The sequence below is a fragment of the Phalangium opilio genome, unplaced genomic scaffold (assembly GCF_054372755.1).
Source record: "Phalangium opilio isolate 3A_F unplaced genomic scaffold, DU_Popi_V2 ptg000003l_1, whole genome shotgun sequence".
Classification (NCBI taxonomy): Eukaryota; Metazoa; Arthropoda; class Arachnida; order Opiliones; family Phalangiidae; genus Phalangium; species Phalangium opilio.
This window is the reverse complement of record NW_028324145.1, coordinates 2,140,239-2,163,100: the sequence shown is the minus strand read 5'-3', so window position 1 is coordinate 2,163,100 and position 22,862 is coordinate 2,140,239. Positions and strand designations below refer to the sequence as shown.

The following is a 22,862-nucleotide window of genomic DNA, read 5'->3' as shown; positions in this document are numbered from 1 at the left end:
ATATAATACCACTCTTAATTGGACGAACGACTCAAGATTTACCTAAATATTTAATAATGTATAAATTGGAATTAAATATCCATGACAATAGAGCATAATTCAAGACACAAATTTCAGTCTTAAGCTCTTAGTTAAGTTCGAGGTGAATTACATATGGATTTTATACTCAAAGGTAGCAATTAGGGAGCTCGTTTGGTAACGAAATACAAATAGTTATTAGTCGAGTACTTGGTGATTTCCCTTTACGTTGGTTAAGATAACTTGAGAGTGTAAGAGAATACAGAAGCCCTCAGGCAAAAAAGAGGAAAAATCTTTATGGCCATGTCCTTATGTGGACAAGTCTTTCTTACAGACACGACGACCTACATTCCGGAAACTGTACAAATACTACGAGATTTGCTCAATCGAAATATGCGGAGATATTTCATTCTCTAAACCTCAACGTGAATCTTATCTTTATTTCTTAAGTATTAATTCAAGGATACAATATCATATAAACGACATTAATACTTTAATTCACTTTTATGCTGTAACTCGTCATGAACTCTAATAACTTTGGCGCCGAACCTTTTTAGTAGTTAAAGATCTATTGTCCAAGCTTGCAAATAATTAGGCCTACCACTACCTGGCTGATTCTACCAAAGAGAATGTACCATGAGGAGTAAAAGATAAAACATTATGTAGTAGTAGTAACACTAGCAATCTGCTTAGACGGGCTTAATTTAAATATTCAGTTATATTTTCGCAAGCGTACACTATGATCATTTGGTATAGCGTTTCAATATAAATATCGGAGAAAATTGAAACTAATTGTTATTTTATTTTTCATTTTGAGATTTTTCTCAAAAACTTGTTCTTTTTGGTAACCCTAAGACTCGGATCCAGACTTAGAAATAGCACACGTCCACTGGTCCAAAACCAGTTTATTAATTGCTTGGACTAGTTTTTTAATTCAAAAAGTGGGGGTTACTGGTCCTCGGGACCAGTTTATTAATTGCAAATCTATAGGAGAACAAAGGCTGGGACCACTCCGGAGACCAGTTTATTAATTGCAAATCTATAGGAGAACAAAGGCTGGGACCACTCCGGAGACCAGTTTATTAATTGCAAATCTATAGGAGAACAAAGGCTGGGACCACTCCGGAGACCAGTTTATTATTTAGGACACTAGGGGGGTCACTGGTCCCAAGGACTAGTTTAAAAATTATCCTTATTTCTAAGTCTGCTCGGATCTAAAATAATTTCTGTCTTTAAGCATAAGCAGACGACATATTCCAAGTAATGAAAGATATAATAACCCACTCGATAACCCGCGAGCTGCTCACGCTATAGATCGAGTGGGCTATGTGAATGGTGTGACGAATAAGAAAATTACCATACCGTAGTTCTTCGATTTTTCAGAGCCTTGGTAAAGGTTTAATCTTCTGCTCCTCATGATATATTCTCTTTGATTTCTACTCGACCTGAAAAGGTGTAAATTGCCCTCTGTTTGGCGCATTGTTATTGCAGTGAAAGTCGAGCGGCGAGGGTAATGGTGGATGAATAAACAATGGAAGAATTGGATAAAGATTAAGCTCGTTTAAGGATCATATAAAATACATTTTTATTTTTTTTTTTTTTCGTTCTTTCACGAATCGATCTTGTTATACGGCGCGAGTTATATTTCGGTTCCATTTGGTTGAATTTTTAAAGGCCAAGTAGGTTCAAGGCGTTTCACTCCCCTTTGCCCCTCCCTACCCAAAAATTTATTATTCTAAACCCAGTTTCAATTTCGCGGAACGTCTTGAAGCTAAATGCTTGTAACTTGATAAATCTGACGTTTTTATACTAGGCCTACTCGTATTAGGTCTACCACTTTGATTAGCTCCTGCGATGAATATAATTTAAAAATATTACGTATCGTCCGTGGACAATAGGCTCTTTTCAAAAGAATGGGGACCGTAATATCGTCTGCTTGATATAGGGTTACGACGGAACATCCGGTATGTGGATCCAAAGACGTAAGATAAGGCTTCAAAGTTACCAGTCTACCAAAGTTCTTTTGTTTGAAGTCACATCGAACGTCTTTGGATTCACATACTGGATGTTCCGTCTTGAGAAAACAAGTTGGACAAACGATAAAGTCTATTTTACCCCAGACCTTTGAAAAGGGTTTTCCTTGAATCAGAATAATGTAAATACTTACCCTCGAGAGACGTTTACCACAAAGCTGGGTAATTGTAACATGATTCTTCCCAAAATCAGATTAACATTTGGAGCAAAGTTACTAAACCGAATCACATACCCGATAAATAGTTCCCTCATCATTACTCTATTAGCGCTTAACTATTTGCCAAGGCACATGCGTGTGTGGATTTTTGTCCCACGTCAAGACGACGCTTTTGGGTTGATTGCTGAGGTTTTAGTACCAAACACTAGCACGGTGCGATGCCCATCTGAAGTATGATGAGCAGGACAGCAAACAAAATCGGCTGAGTCTGGGAAGAATCATGTTACATTACTAAGTATTAAGAGAATACAGCGTGTCATTCTTCTTCTATTATTAGTGAAATCAGATAAAACGCTATGCAGTTATTCCAAAAAGAATTTATCTTTACGTTTCTGGTCACCATTTCTCAAGATGGAGTCATCCTTCTTTTAATAACCCCTTCTGCTTGAATATATTTTATCTTCCTGTTCAAAAACAAGTTGTGATTTCAAGAACGAACGAGAAACGAATACTGTTCGGTTTTTCACTAGGCAATGAATCCTGGAAGAACCATTTTAAATAGTACATGACCATTAGGGTAATATAAAAATGCAAAATTATAGATGATTCGAGAGTGTAATTATTTAAATGATTTTAAGTGGAGGGAATAGAGAAGGCAAAATTTATGTAAATCCATCCCTCTTTAAGCGGTTAGTAGTTCAGTTGGCCCGAAGCCATCATCCGTGCAGGCACATCGCGGCTTACTTTTGAAGTGAATATACCGAGGTGAAACTTACTTCCCAAACAACTGAACTCTCTATCCACGCACTAGAATGAATTCAATCTTGACTGTGTAGGAGAATTTACAATACGACCTCGTAAGTCATAGAATTCAGTTTATGATTCCAATGAAAATATGCCGAATTATACACGTTTTCGAACGCGATCAATTTCAGTATTTCAAACTCTATGTTCAGAACTATAGCTAAGCTACTAAGTACTAAGAGAAGTAATATCTTTATGCCCATCCGAATGAGATATCTGTGTTATGTTGTTTTATATATATATAATCTTTTTCACAACATTCCAATTCAATAAAACAATGATTAAACGGAGGTTAGTTACTCGTAAAACTAAAATGTTACGGTCTTAATGGATTGGGGTTTGCGTTCCCAACCTTGGGGAGCTCAACAAACCATGTAGTTTGGTCAAACTTGGTAACCAATTGCGACTGTGTATAAAGAATAAACAAACAACTTTCTCAAGTATACAGGGTGTTCCGAAAAAGCGTGGTTGGAAAGAACTACAGTGGACGATTTTGAGTCGAAAATGTTCTATGAAATTTTGCTGTCCTCACCACCGTTTTCAAATTACATTATATATTATAGCATGTTTTACGGATTTCCCACTATTTAAATTAGTATTGTCTTTCAGTTTCTTACTTAAATTTAAGGGATCATCCGTAAAACCTTCTAATCATAACTAGCAAAGGTGTCCTTTTGGGTAACATTTTCGAGCCAAAACTGCCCATAGAACTGTACTTTGGCCCTAACTCCCTTTTAGGCACACCTCTATATAAGATTTACAAAAATATGTGTGATCCAATTGATAAAATATTTGACTTCAAGAGTGTCTGGCCCCTCGCCAAACTACTTTCCAAGAGTAATGCAATGCCAAAATATACGCAATCGAAAAGTGGTTACGAAATTTGGAATACCAACAAGAAGAATTAAACGATTTCAGTTTGGGGGAAACGGAGCGGGAAGGCATTTTATCATACAAAATTTGCATAATGAAGTAGAGGGTTACGTACGCCTCTGGCTCAGTAACAAGCATGCACGTTCGAAGACAACCCAGCCTTTGTTGATTTCCCTTGATTGCCTAATATAGGCTTCTACTTGTAAACATGAAATTTCAAGAATAATTACCTATTAAACACGCAATGTTGTTACAAATAACTGTACTTGAGATATGTAAGCGTGTTCAAAAACTTTGCAAATAAAAAAATAAAAAAAAATCCAGAAGAGGTCCACGTAAAAAAAGGAGAATTTTAATCCCATACCCGCAGTCATCCCTCTACCTTTCCCTCTGTTTTTAAAAAAATCGCAGCGCATGCGCACCGGAGTGGAAACAGGTGTGAGAGAAAGAGAGATGGGAAAGGTAGGTAGCGCGAGTCAAGTGAAGCTAGAGATTCAGAATTTACCAAGTTGCTGCCAAAGTGAGTTCCGTCCAGCCGAGAGAGACATCGGACACAAGTACGAAAGTTCTCTGGTGGATAGATAGTTCGCTGCGTACCTGTTGGACCAAGCGCGCGCTCTCCAAGAACACCTGTCGTCTTAAATCTTAAAGAATGTGAATTAAAAACGAACAGAGCCGAGAAACGAATATCAGTGTTTCATTTTTAGACGATTAAATTCTAAAAAAACGTAAACGCGTAAACACCATCCGTGATTGTTACTTAAAGAGTGTCCTTTCGGATTTCTTACGGAGCTTCCAAACCTTATCGGGATTAAAAGACGAGACAACTCCATAAAAGGTAAGAATTTAAATTGTTCTGCCTGTGCAATATTTTCTAAATTTTAATCCAATTTGAACGTAATTGAATCTATAGTCTTTCAAGGGGTTAATTTTTACCATAAAAAAACCTGCTTAAGTCTAAAACGCTAATTTGTAGTGTTACTTTTCAACTCAATAAGAATGACACAGGGCCAAATGAAAAAAACAGAAACCATCGTTTACTCAAGTTTAACTAACGAATGAAATTAACCATAGTAAAGTACCCTAAATTTTGTCGGTCGTTAAAACGAAGGTAAAGTCGATAAAAACTTGGTTCGTCCTGAACTTTGACCTTCAAGCTGGTCCAGTCAAGCGTTTAACTTATAAGAAAATAAAAGAGTTAGGTGTATTTTAAACGTTTACCGATGATCGTTTGGGTACTAAACGGATACTCTGAACGACAGGTGTTAGTTAGGTACTCTTCAAGTTTCGTTCAGACTACGCAATTTCTTCCAACGAATTGCGAACTTTTGAATCAAGTTGTAGAGCAATTACTGAACTAATTTTTACAGCAAAAATTGCGTAATGTGAACGAGCCTTTAAAAGTGAAGCCGTAATATCTTTTAAGTGAGTTGCCTGACTGTTTTGAGGTCAAGACATTAAACGGTTGAGTTCAATGCTTTACACTCCAATGTTAAGATCAGCTTACCTTACTTGTAAAGGGAAATAAATTTTTGGGGGAGTTTATAGTTAAAATATTCGATCTATCGACAGGTGAATTTTAACATTTTGTTGGTTTTTTTTCTTAACATGAAATGAGAGAGGCGGGACGTCCCTAACAAAACATAAGACGTTCAAAATGATGGAGTGCAAAGATATTAAAAATACGAGCTTCTAAGAATGAGTTTTGTTTTTGTAGTTCTGGGAAAATTACACCCATTGGTTTCCTTGTTTCTGAGAAGGGTTAAAGTGAATTGTCTTCAAGATTAAGAGTTAGTTTCTTAGAAAGAGAATTAGGAAGTCATCTCCTCTGAGCAAACTCACGACGTTATTGAAACAAATGATTTGACATAATACAGAGTTTCCCGAAGTTGTGACACAAAGTTCAATGCGAGTTATTTTTTCTTGGTTTTCAGAAAACTATACTTTGAACGATTTCTATATTTGGTTTTGCCCTTTTTGTAGAAAATATGTTTTTATAACTTGTGTCAAACAAGTTCACTAAACTACAGACTCCTAGACACAGTGATAATAATCGTTTGAAGGCCAATAACGACTTAAAACTACCACGTGACATATAATCACTGAAAATCTTACGAAGCAGTTTTCAAATCTTAGGGCACCGTATTCAAATCTTAGAACACAGTTTTCAAATCTCGTGACACAGCGTTTAGAAAACTCGGATTTATTTTCTTAGAAAGTGGACGTCATCTCAAACGTCTGAGCAAACTCCCGACTTATCGAAACAAATTTTATGACGTAATATCCGGAATAAGCTGCCTCGAAAAATAAAAAAAATAAAATACTTTTGCATTCAAAATCATAATTCCGCGCGAGGGAAAAAATCAACCATGACTGTGAAATTTGGAAAATTCGGGCAAATACATGTAGTGTGATTTAAAATAAAATATATTAGCATCGATATCAAAAGTGGAACGTCATTAATTATGTATTTAAAACAGTAACCAACTATAAATATAAGTTTTTATATATTTCCCCAATTGCGATACAATTTTTTAAAAATAAAAATCTGTCAAGCAAAACGCCTCCCTTCTCTAAAATCGTGCAACAATGAAAGCGTGTCATTTGAAATATTTAGACTTACCGAAGTGAAGTTTTATATCGAACATATTCTAAAAGAGGAAACGACAATCTATTATTAAATCAACTGAAGATTTAATGGCAGTTTCCAAAATACTTTGTATTAACTTCTATAGCGAGATAAAGTCAGTGCCATTAGAGTCCTCAGTTCTTACCCTAGAAAGAACGTTCGTGTTATACTTTCGGAAAATGCAATGTAGGAAGGAAATGGCCCTAAAATAGTCCAATTACGACTTTATGAAGTGAAGGTTTAGGGTCAGGAAGGGTTGGTCGAGGCTGACCGATATAAGGCAGCCGCTTCCGTTCTGGCATGGCTTTAAGAAACATCAGATCCGGGAAAACGGAAGGATACGGTGAAAGGGAACTTAAGAAAAGTTCTCATTTCCGATTTGAAAGCATTTTGCGTGAGAAGATTCAGTAACTAGAAGCCTTTCTTTTTTTTCGACTTTTCTACCCCAATAACGTTCATTGAATTAATAAGGATTGTGATTGTCCTTCGATATCAGTTTAGTAACTAGAAAACGCTGAGGCGGATGAACACACAACTTAATTTTTAGGCTTATTTAACATTGCTTATTTCCAGCGCTGACGATATCTTATAACCAAAAAGATCATTAAGGGGAAAGTGTGAACCTAACTCGTGTAATAAAGTTTTGATGTGACGTTTGATCAGTTATTGAAACGCCCTCGGATCATGAAATTATGATCACGTAACGAGCGATCCAAGGGGCGGGCGGGCCTCCACGAGACAGACATTAAACGAATGACGTTTAATCTTAAAGGGGCTACCTTGATTTTCGCGTAGCGTATATCTGATCTGATCTGAAACAAGGCTGCAAATATTTCGAAAAGCTGTCGTAGAATTCTTTACGCGATAAGCTTAATAATCCGAGTGTTATCGTGTCAGAAACAACCCCGCGTTTAATTCAATGGAGGGGCCATCAAACAACATTCGTGGCTATAGCCGCCAACAAGGTCAGGGGTCAAACATATACGGGGCCTAAACTTGTAAATATGTTATTTTGAAAAAGGGATAATAGAACGATGACTACAAGCGGAGTTATGTGCGCAGCTCCGCTTGTTATATTTGCAAATAGAGTGATTTATTATTAGCCCTTTAAAAGATAGTTAAACGGCCATTTAAGAATTGAATTTTTCTCTTTGAAACTTTTAAGTTTGGCTCACGTTTCTTGATATGTAAACGGCAGGCACCCTTTAGTCCAATAAAATCTTGGCGGCGTGCTGGACAAAGGAGCTACTTCCAAATATTGCAAAGAGTTTTACCGGGACCATAAAAACGTGCCACGCTCGAAATTTTTGTTTAGATAGATATAGGCCTATACGCCATCCATTCTCTTCCGAGATATTATCCCACGACCGATAAACGTACCATACGAGTTTTAGTTTAAATACGCATGTGCCCTGCCAATGAATTGGGTTCATTATTCCTTGAATATTCCACAAACTAGGGCTAAAAGACGGCAACACCTAGCCCAACACTAATCAAAACCCAGCCAACTCTAACCCTAACCTTACCCAACCTACCCTAACTCTAACACAAACCTTACCCAACCTACCCTAACTCTAACCCTAACCTTACCCAACCTACCCTAACTCTAACCGTATGGTCAGCTTTAGGGTGAACCTGCTTCTAACCCGAACTAAACCTAACCATACGTGAACCTGCTCTAACCCCAACTAAACCTAACCATACGTGAACCTGCTCTAACCCCAACTGAACCTAGCCGTACCTGAACCTGCTCTAACCCCAACTAAACCTAACCATACCTGAACCAGCACTAACCCCAACTAAACCTAACCTTATGGCCCTTATCTGAACCGCACCATAAATCCAATGGGGGTCAGATTGCCATTTTTGCCTCAAACGAGTGTCGGTAACTCCGATTTTCGAGAAAAGTGAATCCATGCACGTAAGGCGTGGTAACCATACCAAAATTCACGTGAAAGTTAAATCAATTCGCTTAAACGTATTTTCAAGGGTTTTAAAAAACACAATCGTGTTTGTTCGACCCCCAACTTAAAATTGATTCATTACACTCCGCCTTGTTAAAAGGCTAATAAACCCTTGTCGGTTATTCATTCAACCCCTGGTGCGGATGGAGCCACTATCGATATGATAATACATAAGTTTTCACTAAAGAGGTTTTTGTCGTTCCCCCATTTTGCCAGAACGCATGATTTCAGAAAGAAAACTAGTCTATCAGTTCAGTTGAATCAATACTTGACTAACTTGGATCGAAGCCTGACAACACTGCAGTGAAGTTAAAGCTGGGATTGAGGGAAGTAATTTAGTAACATCATAAGTTTATAAGGGTAGCATATATCTATAAAATAAATTTTTCATCTGATGGGGCGCGAACTTTAGATTCCTAAAAACGTTATTTAAAAAAATCCATCTAAAGTGGCATTGTCTTCATCATTTTAATAACGGCTTTGAGGTTTCTATAGTCGTTGAGCGCCTTAGTTTACCCCATCGAAAGCAAACCCAAAACACTAAAAGACTATACAAATCCTGAGGTTTTTGATTTAGAAGTTTTAAATATTATAATGGCTTATAGATTAAATTCTCTGATATTTTTCAAAAAATAATATTAACGAAATAGGTCGAACAAGAATATTGAAACTTCCCACGCTTAGCCCCAAAAAATACGGCCAATTTCTTCCTTTGTAACAATTCAAAATAATTTCCTGATTTGAGAATTAATATAAAATAAGCTAGTCGCTAAATTAAGCGAGTAAAGTATAACGGAAACAAATTAACTAGTAAGAACTGAACGTGGTAATATTCAGTAAAGTCATAAAGTCGCAATGAAATCTTTCATCCATTCGCCGATTTCATGATGATTTTAACGTGAATTGAAGTGCCTTTTTTTGTAAAACAGTGCCTATTCCCTCGAATTTAGGCATATCTTAAGAAATTTGAAATGCCAGACTCATCTTTAGATTTTTTCAAGGTGACTTTTTACAACAACTTTTTGCCAATTACACTTTCTACGCGTTGGAACCAAGTGGTTCGCCCCCAGGTGCAGTCTTAGTGGCGCTTACTCGTCATAATTCCAATTCAAATGATGAAACACAACTACTGAAATTCGAAAGTGGCCCTAAAAGAAAGAGCCGCCTTCTTATTTGGGCGGAGTTCGAATGAGTGGGAGCTCGGAATTTGTGGCGTCAGGCTATAGGGTTACATCTTCAAGCTGACAAAAGGTGCCAAATCGGAATGCCACCATGTGGGGGTCAAGACTCCCGTAATATTAAATTTTCGGGCTACTCCTATTTACAAATTCACGTCAGCTTTGAAATCCCTAAAAGGGTTTAGTGATGTTCATGAAGAACCAATGTATATGTTTTATCGCTCAGACTCCACACTGTAAAAAATAACCGTACTGTCTAGTACCTTTAAAGGTATTTTTCGATGCATCCCCAGACGTACCTATAAAGGTACTACAAAATACCGTTGTGTAAGGGTACTCTGAAATACCTCTTGAAGAAGGTACTTTTGAGGACTACATGGTATTTTGTGATCCCGTAATGGGAATCATTTAAACCTCAAAAAAAGGTCGCAATAAAACTTTCAAATTGTGAAAGGTACTCCTTTATACCGAAAAGGGTACCTGTTAACACTCAAAAAGGTTCGAAAATATACTTTTAAAGGTATTTTGTGCTACCGAATTAGGTGTCAAATAAAACCCACAAACGTTCGCGCTATCAAAATTATTTGCGGCACATTTAAAACTGGTAAACTTTTCCTTAATTACCGCGGGCTTGAATCATTTTCAGACATGGTAAGCATTACACCACTTCGGTGTAAAAGAGACGGAAAGACACGAGAGTAAAATTTGCATTCCATCTCAACCTTTAGTGTCTGTGTTGTGGGCTTACGGGATAAGGGTAAAATTTTGCCTTCCATCTCGCCTTTAAGTGTCTGTGCCGTAGGCTTGCGGTGTCGTGAGAGTTCGCATAGTAAGCGAGGGATCAACCGATACTAAATTTAGCATCCCCTTGTTAAGGAAGGTGTGATATTGTTATAGTGTAAAGGTAATTCAGTGTCACATATACATGGATATTTTCTGAATGGCGACTGAAGGCGTAAGCTCGGATTCAAACCTTTATATTAACTATGTATGCCTTATATCATAATTGTACTGCCTTTAAATGATGTAACGTATGCTAGTGTACATAGCTGTCAAAGAAAATAATTAATATTAATTATATGTAATTAAATATTTAAGAAAAACCACTAGATAGGAAACTCGATATTGAAATTGAAATCTCGGGTAGAAAACCACAACCCTATTCTACCCTACCGAACCTATTCTTTGTGTTTATATATAATATTCCAATAGAGATTTCTTCTACGCTGCCATTACTAGTGCTACTGGTGAAGTAAACAGTTAGTGTTAGAGAAATTGGGCTAGAAGTATTATATCATGTATTTTACTTTATTAGTGTTGGTTAAAATCAGCACGCCGGAGCTAAAAAATCCCTCTAAAGAAGTCTGTTAAGTCTTTTTCTACTTCCAGGGTACGATAAAATACCACCAGAAGCGCATAAACTCTAAAAGGTTTCATTATATACCTTATATTTCCAAAATACCTCTTTCGAAATCATTTAATACCCGCAATGTGAGACAACTAATAGAATACGTTCATGGGTACTAAAAAGGTCGCGGAGGTATTTTATAGTACCTTGAAAATACCTTTATTTTTAACAGTGCATATACAGTAGAGGGACAATATTGCTAACAGTTCACTTATTTAGAACATAGGGTCTGCTTGCGAATTTCATTAACGGCTTAAATTAGTTGTTAGCAATTACTACTTAATATAACTTATATAGTTAAGTTACCCGGCGTTGCCCAAGTATTTTAAGGAACTAAAAACCGCGATGAATGTACATTCAAAATACTAAATAGTATCTGGATCCACCCATATGAAATATCCGCATCCGAGCTTGCCAATAAAATTGTACTTAATTTCTTAAATATGGGTTAATCATAGAAAGCTAAAATATTACTATATGGATATGGGTTCGCGACACCCAGACTTGTGCAACTCAAACAAACCACTTCTAATGAACCTTCCGCTAGTGTTACTGATATCAACAATGCAGTTTGGTACGAATTGCAACTGTGCATAAAAACAAACATAGATACAAACAACTTTCTAAAGTATACATGAGATGATGAGATTGGAATTGGTCCTAACGAAGATCCTCATTTCAAATGATGGTCTTCGTATATTTTTTAATATCTGAATGAATCTAGTGAGAAGTATTGAAAAGGAATCGTTTAAAGAACCCTTATTAATTGGGCGTCTACATTGAATGTCAGCCAAGCAAGTTTCCACTCAAAGACTTTAACGCGTTGATGGACGTATACCAATGATTTATACTTCTCCAATTCAATGTTAATCTTTTATTCAAAGATGTTTCGTTCTCAAACTAATAGCGAGCTGCTTAGGGATATGGTCTTACAGCTGAGGGGAAATTCACTCTCGAAAGTCACAATCATTTATTGTACTCTTTCCCAAATACTAATAATAATAATAATCTGAGCTTTGTCTATGAAGGGATTTCCACACTAAGCCTGTGGCTTGTTTACAGGTGGGTCCCTTTACAATGCATACTGTGTCGCGAGATCAATATGGTATAAAGGCCTTTTCAGACAAAACAATTTTTGACTCAACTAGATGAGTCAAAACGTTGCGTGAGCAAAAATTGAACAGTGATCAATTTTTTGTTTGGAGATTCAACTTTTCCAACTTCTGTTCGCACGACTCAACTAATTTACTCAACTCAAGTTGGCTAACCTAAATGAGTCAAAAAGTTGTATGGTCTGAAAAGGCCCTTAGTCTACAAATAACCTCGCTGTCTTTAAGGTGTAACCGTATTTAACACAACCTTTAAAATCATATTTTCACCAACAAAACTAAATATAGAAATAACTCAAAATATAGTTTTTCTGAAATCCTTACAAAATTCACATCGAAAGAGATGTGACACAGCTCTGAAAACATTGGGAAACACTTATTTTAGTAGTTAACTTCAACATAGTCACTAAATTTCGCTTGAATTTCGATATGTAGCCCGTGTCTAAAATGGTTGTGAAGCCACCAGGAATTCTTTGGAGGTATTTTCAAGTCAAACAAACCGGTGTAGAAAATAAACTTTTCGAAGTTATTTACCTTTACCATTCTTATTATAATTTCAATGTTGAAAAAAAAAGGACTTTTGTTGAATTTTGACTGAGGGTTGAAAGTTCAATCTCGATAAAAATACGGTTGGTTTTTTTATTATTTCAGATAAATAAACAAGTTTTACTGTACGTAATATTAGGTTGTTTTTACGTTAGTGGGTCAATGTAATCGCTTATTTCCCACGAGCACCGTAATTTCGTAAAAATACCTATTTTGTCAGGCAAATAATAGAAATTTCGTGCCCAAAACAAACCCCGATTTTTGTATAGCGTATTATAGAAGTGTACACCTTTGAGATTCTTCATCTTTCTGAAGTAGAGCGCGCTCGACGTTATTAGCCCAAAAGGATTCAATGTACCCTAGCTACGTTATAATAACGTTGATGGAGTACTTTGATATAAGTACTTCCATGAACAACAAGAACTTTAAAAATCGTTTTCAATGAAATTAGGAGACGCAATTTTACACACGAAACTAGCTGCCTTCAAAACAAAGTTAGAAACAGAGACGAGGGGTCGGACATTTGCGTTGGGAATTAATTCGAAATATCTCCAATTTGAAAATTTATACGAAACTACTAAAGCAATTGGTTCTGATCATCAGTAATAATTTTTCATTTTAAATTCGACCATAAAGTATGGTTTGAAAAATCTTAATTACAAATTTCATCCATACAGGGTGTTTCTGATAAGTCTGGCATAAATTAAGGGGGATGTTCTTTGGGCGAGTTGAGTCGAAAATGTTCTATGACATTTTGCCGTCCGGGCCACTGTTTTCGAGTTGTGATTTGAGTGTTTTAGGGATGGTCCCTTAATTAAATTAGCATTGTCTTTGAGTTTCTAAATTAATTTTAAGGGTCACTCGTAAAATACTGATATATTAAATTGAAATCAGTGACCCGGATGGCAAAATGTCATAGAACAGTTTCGACTCAAAATCGCCCAAAGAACACCCCCTTAAATTATGGCTGACTTGACAAAAACACCCTGTATACAGGATGTTCCTAAAAGGTTTGTAGGACCGAAGTATTGGCGATTTTGAGTCGTAAATTTTCAATGACAATTGTTCTATCTGGGCGAGCGTTTACAAGATATGATGACCACTTAAATAAATTAAAATTATCATTGTTATTTCAGTTTCTTACTTAAATTCTTAAATCTTAGAGGGCACCACTTTAAAACACTTTGAACAATCATCAAACGGTGACCCTTCGGTCCAAGCACCCTTTTTTGAGCACGCTTTATAAATAAGACTCATCGTGTTTTCGCTTCGTTTCTGATGCAATGGCTATTTAAAGGTGTGAAGACATACCAGAGCTCGTTGCGCTGTCCGACCCCTCTGCGGCGAAGAAGAACGAATGAGAGGGAACAGAGATTATAAAGTAAATTTCTAAATTTCCATTCAGAGTCAATGGCGTGAGAAGTTTGTATTCTTAGAACCGAAACCCCAAAAAAAAAAGAGTTTCAAGGGTGCACTAATAATAAAGCTGACCCAATTTGTTACTTGTATTCAATTTTTGATGATTACGTGTTTAGTGTTTACCAATAACGCTCAGACTATTAAATGCTCATTAGTGATTTATTTTGTTTATAGTTTTTTTTTCTTATAACGTTTTCAATTTGTCCTTTAGAGATTTTAGTCCTAGATTAGATTCACATATAGAATACAACCGAAGGGGGTGTATAAACACTTATTTACGATTCAAATTATCATTAAAAGATTACATGGCGATTAAAAAGTAACCCGTGCGTTACAAATGTTATTTTGTTACATGCGCATAATCGATGTAAAAATAAATAAATTGAACACTTAGCGCTGCATTTTTTAAAACTGTTTTTAACCATATTTAATGGGATGTGCAATTCGTTATGTGGGGGCGTGTGAGGAACTATATTTTGAAGTAGTAGTGTTACTCTAGAGAGTAGTGATTGGGCACATGACCGTATCCGTGGAATGACTCCGCGGTATAGATTCAACGACTTTACGTAAATTCCGATGCCCATTCCCAATGCAATCACTGATATAAAGTTACGGAATTCATGCATGCCCAGTAGAGCTCTATTTGATGGAAGATAAGCCCCTTCATATAGGCCCCGCCCCTACAAAACACATTGTATATCCCTTTAAAGAATCAAAAACTTAGAATGTAACATAAAATTAATTTTCCCTTTTTTTCCCCTTTTTTCTATATTTGTAAAAACGTTGCCAAGGGCTTTAAATTCAGTTTCTTTTTTTAATAGTTTTTTCTTTTCAATTTCGGTAGAATTTTTGGATAAAAACGTTTGATTTAACTTACTTGGGTGGTCTATCAACTATTAAGAACTTGTGACGAGGTAAGAATAGATTCTCTTAGAGCATTGCTGAGTTACGCGATTCTAGTATGTGCAAAAAGCATAGTAACCATACGCCGAAAAAACGCAATTGTAAGTTTTATGCTCTCACTAATCTAATTTTTGAAATCAATTAATAACCTGGTCCAAATATTATTTAAAGTTTTCATATTTAAATATACTTCGAGAAAGTACATTTGGTTTCTCTTGATAATTTGCGATGCTTTCATGGTTTTGAAAAAAAAAAGTGTGCGCGTGTTTCATAATTACACGCACGCTAGAAGAATCAATCATTACGGCGTAAAAATACTTTCTCACTTTTAATGGAGCTATAGCACTCAAGGTCTAATATCGAAGTTTGGCGCATTGAAGTCAAAGCTATACACAAAACAACAAATCAGGTAGTCTGTTCGACTATAGACCAATACGATAACTACCTACAGAGAAACAAACTTCCAGGGGCACGCCTAAATACTGGATAATTTCCCTGTCGCCACAAGACAATACTAGCTCACTGCATCTGAGAGGCTAGCCAACTCGGTCATGCCTCTAGCGGTGTCTCCTGACATGATTGGAATTATCCACTATAGAGGCGTGCCCCTGGAAGTTTGTTTCCCTGCACGTAATATTCGTATTGGTCTATTAAACACTGCTGAAAAACGGGTTAAGTGTGATTCTTCAGCACTGATGCCGCTACTTGAACTTATCCATGTAATTCCTCGATTTCAACATGTATCTGAGATTCACAGACGTAAGTAGAGCGGTCTGAAGTCGTCTTTATTGTTGTTTGAGTTCCGACAGATGTCGTTAATGTCTTGAAACTTCGGATGCAGACTTCTTCAGTCTGAGCTGCTTGGTTTACTTGAGTACTTGGTAGTGGCAGTTCATAAATTTCATCTGACATAGAACTAGTTCCTTCACTGCAACAATATTTTGGAACTATTTCATCTTCGTCTCGGTCGGTATCGGTAGTATTAAACAGTGTAGGAATTGCTCCTTCTCGCAGTTTCTTCTTGATAATGTTATGCATGATCTTAGCCTTCAAATCAACTTCGAAGCAATCTTCAGTAAAATGTACTTCACACACTCTAAAAGGGGTGTCCCTTAGTACATTACGTCTTTCAAACACGTCCAATTTCCTATCCGTTTCTGCTCTTGTAACCTCTAGGTAGAAAGCTTTCACCTTGTCATTAGCGTTTTGGGTCCATTGTAGAGCAATATGAGGTTTTTGAAGGTAACTCGGAACGCAAAAGAATCTAATGTTTGTGTTCTTTGATTTATTCCGACAATTTTTAATAACACAGTAAGACATTTTTTGAATTAAATCGATCTCGGAAACCACAACCCTATTTAGAACACGTACAAGTTAACCCCACATTTAACAACCGAGGCTTAGATGTTAGCAGAGTGTTAGCTCGTCGCGTTTGATGGTTTTCAGAGTGAGAGAGAGAGAATCCAGCTGTTTAGCCAGTTTTCCCTTCCCTACCATTGGACCTTAATGCTAGCGAATCGAAACGCAATTGCGAATGACATCACAATCTATATAAATTATTTGAAAAATGGCGCTAACCTGAATGGGTTATTGGAATGTAATAAAAGATTATAAATAATTAACAACAAATTATTTTATTTCGCTACTATTTTCGTATTTTTTACATTTAGTACTACTTATTTTATAAGGTTTTTACTATTGGTACGCCTTTCCTTTAAATGGAGGGTGAAGTGGGAAATTAAGTGATTTTTTATCGATTCTTCCACTAATTATAAGACCAGTCAGAGTCTGTATAGTGAAACATCCAGGAAATACCTCCAAATGAGTTCAAATTTCAAATTAGGTTCAGATTTTAAGGATAATTTTAAATAAGGACCTCTGACCAATCGCATAACGCCCTGCCTTCCTGTTAACAAAATTCCAGTTGCACGCTCTACATCTCACGCCACGATTATGATATCGCGCGCAAATTTTATCAAATCTCGCTGTAAATTTCATTTGGCATGGAGCGTGTCACGACAATTTTGATAACAAGAAGGTAGGGCGTTACTCAATTGGTCAGAGGTCCTTATTTTTAATTATCCATAAAATCTCAACCTAATTTTAATTTTAATATTATTTTATTACGTATATATTTTAAGTTATAATAAGTAATTTATCTATATCATCATAAGTTAATAAGATATGTTCTATAAGTATGAAATTTCCTATACTTTGTAATGCTAGAGACTTGCTGAGAGCTAGTTAGAGACTGACGCGAGAATTGACTACGCCTGTTTTGAAGTCCATCTTCCTATTTAGTCTGTACTAAGCCTTTGACAGCGTCTCACGAGGTGTCGCTTTACGAGATCCTATGACGTTTCGCCAAAGTCACTTCATGACAAGCTCTCAGTAACCAGTGACAAACTTATGGAACATATCTTACGAACTTATGATATTATTAAAAGTCCTCGACTGTCTGACAGACTAACTGATAATCAACGCCCAAGTCAAAACGCTTTAACTAGAAAGCTGAAAATTTGCATGGACTTTACTCTTTAGAAGTAAAGAAATATTTTGCAATCCGCGGCCATCTTGAAAAATGGCAGCAAGAAATGTAAAAAGACCTTTTTGAAATAACTTCCGCGTGTTTCAAGCAGGTTCTTTATACTATACCCAGCAGATGGGCTTAAGGCTTTTCGGGTTCGATTTGCGTCCAGTTTTTAAAATGGCTTCTTGAAAATTAATAAAAATGTTCGGATGGTAGTGTTGGGTGCTTTTTCAGCTAGTAAGTTATAAAGCTATGGCTATGATAAAGTGAACAAAATTTTACTAGTCCCAATTTTATCAGATTGATTTGTATTTAATTTGTGATGAAATTTTAATACAAACGGTGAACATTTTGATTAAGAAAACACTTTCGAAATAGTATCCATTCCTACTTATCATAATTTTAGTTTAAAGATGTTGATTAAAATGAAGGGATGTGAACATAACCTCAATTAAGAGGGAATAGAATGCGTGGGCGTAACGTCATTATTTTTGCTTAGGAATCCATAAAGGTGAAGCAACGAGGAAAACCGCGGGGAAACTACATCTGTGGGGGGACCACCTACACACTTAAAGGGTTGACTATAGTATACCGTCAGAAATTGATAGTGGTAAATGAGTGAAATCTTATATTAGTTGAATGCTTGTTCTTCGCATGCACAGTCCCAATTTGTTAATTTTCGAATTTGATTAACCATACTTCATGGTTGATATCAGTACTCAAGGGGAAGGTTCTTTAGGAGTGGGTTTGCTTAAGTTCCTTAAGGTTGGGATGGAGGCGAATTACATATCATTAACATTTTAGCTTTATAATTATCCCCTAATTTAAAATGGTTTCATTGTATTTAGAAGTTGTGAAATAGATTTTCTCAAAATAAAAACATCATGCATGTGGTTCCAAGAAATATTTAATGTTTAGTATGTACATTAATTTGGAACTCCATAAATTTAAAATGTACGAATTTATCAGAAATAAATGGTAGAGAAAGAACTTGAAATTCGCACACTTTCAGAGTTACCCCTTTCCCCTCAATATGGAGTCTAAAAGTTTAATGGAAAGGAAAACTAAAAATGAATAAATGATCTCATATATTGTCCTTGTTTTTTAGACTAATTAAATGCTATTTATTTTGTAATAAGAGATCATTTATTTTTGCTTAATATTTTCTATTTTATATTTAGAAACGGGCCGTTATTTTAAGGTATAATGTTAAGTTACCTGAACCTTTATCTGAAGAGACTTATCAAGCGGAATCGAGGCTAAGACATGGCTCGTTTCACACTATCTATTTCCCCTTATTTTTCAACATGGTTGCAACGCCTGATAGTCTTCATATACGCATATTTCTCACCAATCCTAATTTATATTCCGAGACACCCTTTCAAACGTAAGACTTAACGACTACATATTCATCCCCTACAAATCTCAGTAAAAAAGATTGGCGTCCTTTCCTCCTAATTTCTTTTTAATTTAAATTAAACGTACGATGTCATATCTTTAAATAATAAACCAAAACACAAGGTAAAATGTTCGCCTTAATTAAATGTTAATATCGTTTAATTAATTTCTAAAGATGAGAAAAATTAATAATTTTTTATGTGGATATTAATATCATTCGATTTGAAGGGGGCTTATCGTCACTTACACTATTTTCTTTTACATGAAGATCATCATTTTCAATTTTGTATTCAACCGCTGTTACTGTCGCAAATTTCGAAGGAGGAGCTAGAACCAGAGAGAAATTAGGTAGGGAGCGGTAGCTTACTGGTTAAACTGTAGCTTCTAAGACCACATCACATCAGTCATAGCGTATTTCATTTACTGCTCTGGGCGCTCGTTTGCGTGTTTCATTTATAGATCTCCTCGCGCTCGGATTTTCGTTTTCCATTTACCGAGCGCTCGATCCGAGATCTGTATAAAAAGACAGATCATTACCGATCAATTGCTAAATCTGTAAAAAAACCTATGTTAAAGGAAAAGATTTATTTTTAGAAAAAGGGTCGTTTTTTCAAGGTGTTATGTTATGTTGCCTGCAATTTGCCTTTCATTTCCAGAGCAATCTGCAATTAACTATTTTTGCGTTCTCGTCTGATCTTATGACGTAATAGAGCAAATCGCTAGCGATCTCAGAGCAAGTAAATTTAATATGCCATTATAGTTTCGGGCCGAGAAGATTTCCGGAATGACCAAAAAACTTGTAACTCATCCGTCGTTACAAAGTGGTCACGTGACCGGAGTGGATTCAGCCCAGAAACAGTATAGTAGGCTCGTAGCACGCTCGTTGGAGCTACTTTTTTGTTGCACTGTAAAGGCGAAAGCTTCTGCTCCCTATCTTATTTCTCTCCTGAACAACGAGTTGAAATCCTTTCTAACTTTTGTAGCGGGAAAAAGTGGCGCAATTATACACTGCCAAAAGGTAAAATACGTGGGTTGAGACACACTTTACTAAAAACTATGAGAGTATGGCTTAAATGTAGGAGTTTTATGCGAAAATTATAATCCAAGCTTGAGGCTATAAGGACGCGGGAAAAACAGAGAAAAACTACCTGAAAGCAAACCACACGTTGGGAATCTTATCTACGCTGTTTTTTACATAGCCAGAATTTAAAATTTAAAAAAAAATTTACGATAAACCTTTCGTCTGAAGAAATCAAGAATGTCACCGCGGGCCAAATTTCAAATTTCTTAGATAAACCCTTGGAATAATCAAATGAGGAGTATTCAATTTACGATGACAGATGAGTCGTGAGAAATACTTTAAAGGTGTCATAGATAAACCATAGAAAGGAAAAGTTGAATTCTTAACCCTTTCCCATTCGCTGTCTCGATATATTATTGTGTCGTAAGATTATAAAGTAGATCAAAACTCCAATTTAGTCTAAAAAAAATCGTCAATTGGATTCATATACAAAATCGTCATAATATATTACTGGAAAACGTCTATACCACGTGGGTAGTAATTTTATGTCTGTTATTTTATTTACTAACAGATAATTATTCTCAGACCCTAGGAACTAGTTTAGTGACCTTGTTTAATTAACACATTTTCACCAAAAAGTTTCATCGTATATAGGACAAATTAAAATCAGGGATAGATTTAATTTTAGAAGTATGAATGGAGAACGGTTAGTATTTACTTCAGTCCGACTCATAGCCCAGTATAGAGACTCTCCCTCCAACCCGCTCACTTAAACTACGTTTTGATGACGTTGCTGACGGGGACGGCGAAAAATACATAATTTCTTTTTAATTCTGTCGCTAGGACCCGCCTCTTCTTTCATACCCCTCCGTCCCGTGGAAGGGACGTCCGGGACTTTGACGCGCGCCCAGATTACTCTGTGCTCCATTCCTACTTCTAAAATTAAATCTATCCCTGTTAAAATTCACAAATTTTTCGTAATAAAGGCCTCTGAAATCCATTAAAAAATCATGTGAAAATTAAAATTCGTTATACATATATTTATAATAATAAAATCATAGTTTCACTGAACATGTTGCTCGTATAGTGCTAAAGTCAAATATATAGTATAAATTTTAATTATTTCTTGAAAATAAAGTTGTCTGAAATAAAAAAAGAAATCCACATGGAAACTGATACGTTTCATATATTTAAAATCGGGCAAATGACATTCATTCGAAACTCGGTAAAATTTGGAAAACACTGCTTTTTGAAAATAAAACCTATATTTAATTTATCTAAGAATTGCCTATTTTCGAATTCAAAATACGGTTAATTCTCAGCAGCAACGGATGGGCGTATAATTTGACGGAGGCCGACAAATAAAACCAGAAATTCCTAATAAATTTTACCTAATCGGAGATTGCGTAGGTTGTACGAGAGGAAACAAAATATAGTTAAACGGGAATAGTTTTATGTTCCAATCAAATGATCGATTTAGACTCGAATAACATCCTGAAAGAGAAAGGAAAGTCTGAAATAAGAAAATAATCTCAAAATTTAACACTTGTGACTTTCTCTTTGGAATGTGTAGGCTATACTGTAGCAAAGTCGAAAAGGAAACCAGTTCGTTCGTTGTATAGAACAAATTATAAAACATACAAAAATGAACGTCTAACATTGCGCCAGTGAAATTTGAGATTTACGTTTTAAACTTTAAAAGTCAGTCCCGAGTTAAAAACCTGTTATTAAATCAGAAAGAAAACCGTATGACGCCCAAAAACTATACGACAGAAAGATAAAGTTTTTTTTAGTGAACACTGGATAGAAACCATATTGCGCTAGCGATCTTTCGACTAAAGGCGCATTTGCAATTGAAAGATTTTCCGATTAATAATCGTGCTGAAAACAACTACTAGTTTAATTGGCTTAAGGTAAGAGGAGATAATTAAACAAATTAAAATAATCTAAAAATTTGTATTTGAGATTGTAGTTCCCTTGTTTGGATGTTTCCTCTTTAGGCAGTCACCAAACTGCATGGCTGATAGCAGTAGCTCAAGGTTGGGTTCGCGAACCCTAGCTTTTAAATAAGTCTGTCGAAAACATCTTATTCTAGACCCCTAAAGTTTAAGCTTATATTAAGCATCGTTTTATTGAAATGAAAGTTGTAAAAAATGTTTTAACGAAACAACATCGTACATGCGGGTCCAAAGACTATTTAGTTTTTTAGTGTCTACATAGACAGAAATCTTTTCCCAGTTTCCAGTTTATCAAAACCACCCGGGCAATGCCGGGTAGTAACTAGTACATGAATATTTGATTCTTCGTGCAGTTTACGACAACTAATCTGGTTTGAAAATACATCTTAAAAGTGTCAAATGACTCTGTTTGATGTAAAGGATTTCAGTGATATTTTGACAGAATGGTTCCCCTCGCATGGTCTTAGATTAAAACTATTTACTACATTTGAGTAAAATGTCCCGCTGTTTGATGCAGAATCATCTCGTTTGGCTTTTATCAAAAAATAAAATCAGGCGTCCTTGAAATAAAGTTGATAAAAACACTCGAAATGTCACCCAACCCTTTTTTAGAAAGAATTTCATCGAAAAATGTTTTTCCCAAAAATGGAAGAAGATTAATCGCACGCGTCTCTATCTCTCCCTTTGAACAATGGACACATAAAGAGATATTGAAAGAGAATTTTAGAGACCCGAAATTGTAATGGTTATGTGGAATCAGGATCTAATTTATAATCCCTTAAATCTAAATAATTAAATTGAGGTGCGGCACGCATGTGGCCAAGCTTACTCGCTCTTGAACCAAATAATTATTAAACGCTTATAATAATATTAAGCAAGAATCTCAACCTAATAGCTTCGTGACCTTTAGGTG

The 22,862-nt window shown here is 35.8% G+C and overlaps 1 protein-coding gene and 1 long non-coding RNA gene across 2 annotated transcripts in view; one reads left to right on the top strand and one right to left on the bottom strand.

Moving 5' to 3' along the window:
* The first annotated feature begins 4,386 nt into the window (after positions 1-4,386).
* LOC149717076 (uncharacterized) overlaps positions 4,387-22,862 on the top strand; it is a 35,607-nt gene continuing 17,131 nt past the window's right edge. Inside the window, exon 1 of the mRNA XM_089834991.1 lies at positions 4,387-4,724. The gene's annotated coding sequence lies outside the window, so the exon portion shown is untranslated. The remainder of the gene's footprint in view (positions 4,725-22,862) is intronic.
* LOC149717077 (uncharacterized) lies at positions 4,912-8,389 on the bottom strand. Its single transcript, XR_016365725.1, has 2 exons — positions 6,603-8,389; positions 4,912-6,537 (listed from the first exon to the last, which is right to left on the bottom strand). It is a non-coding gene; the product is annotated as an uncharacterized LOC149717077 (long non-coding RNA).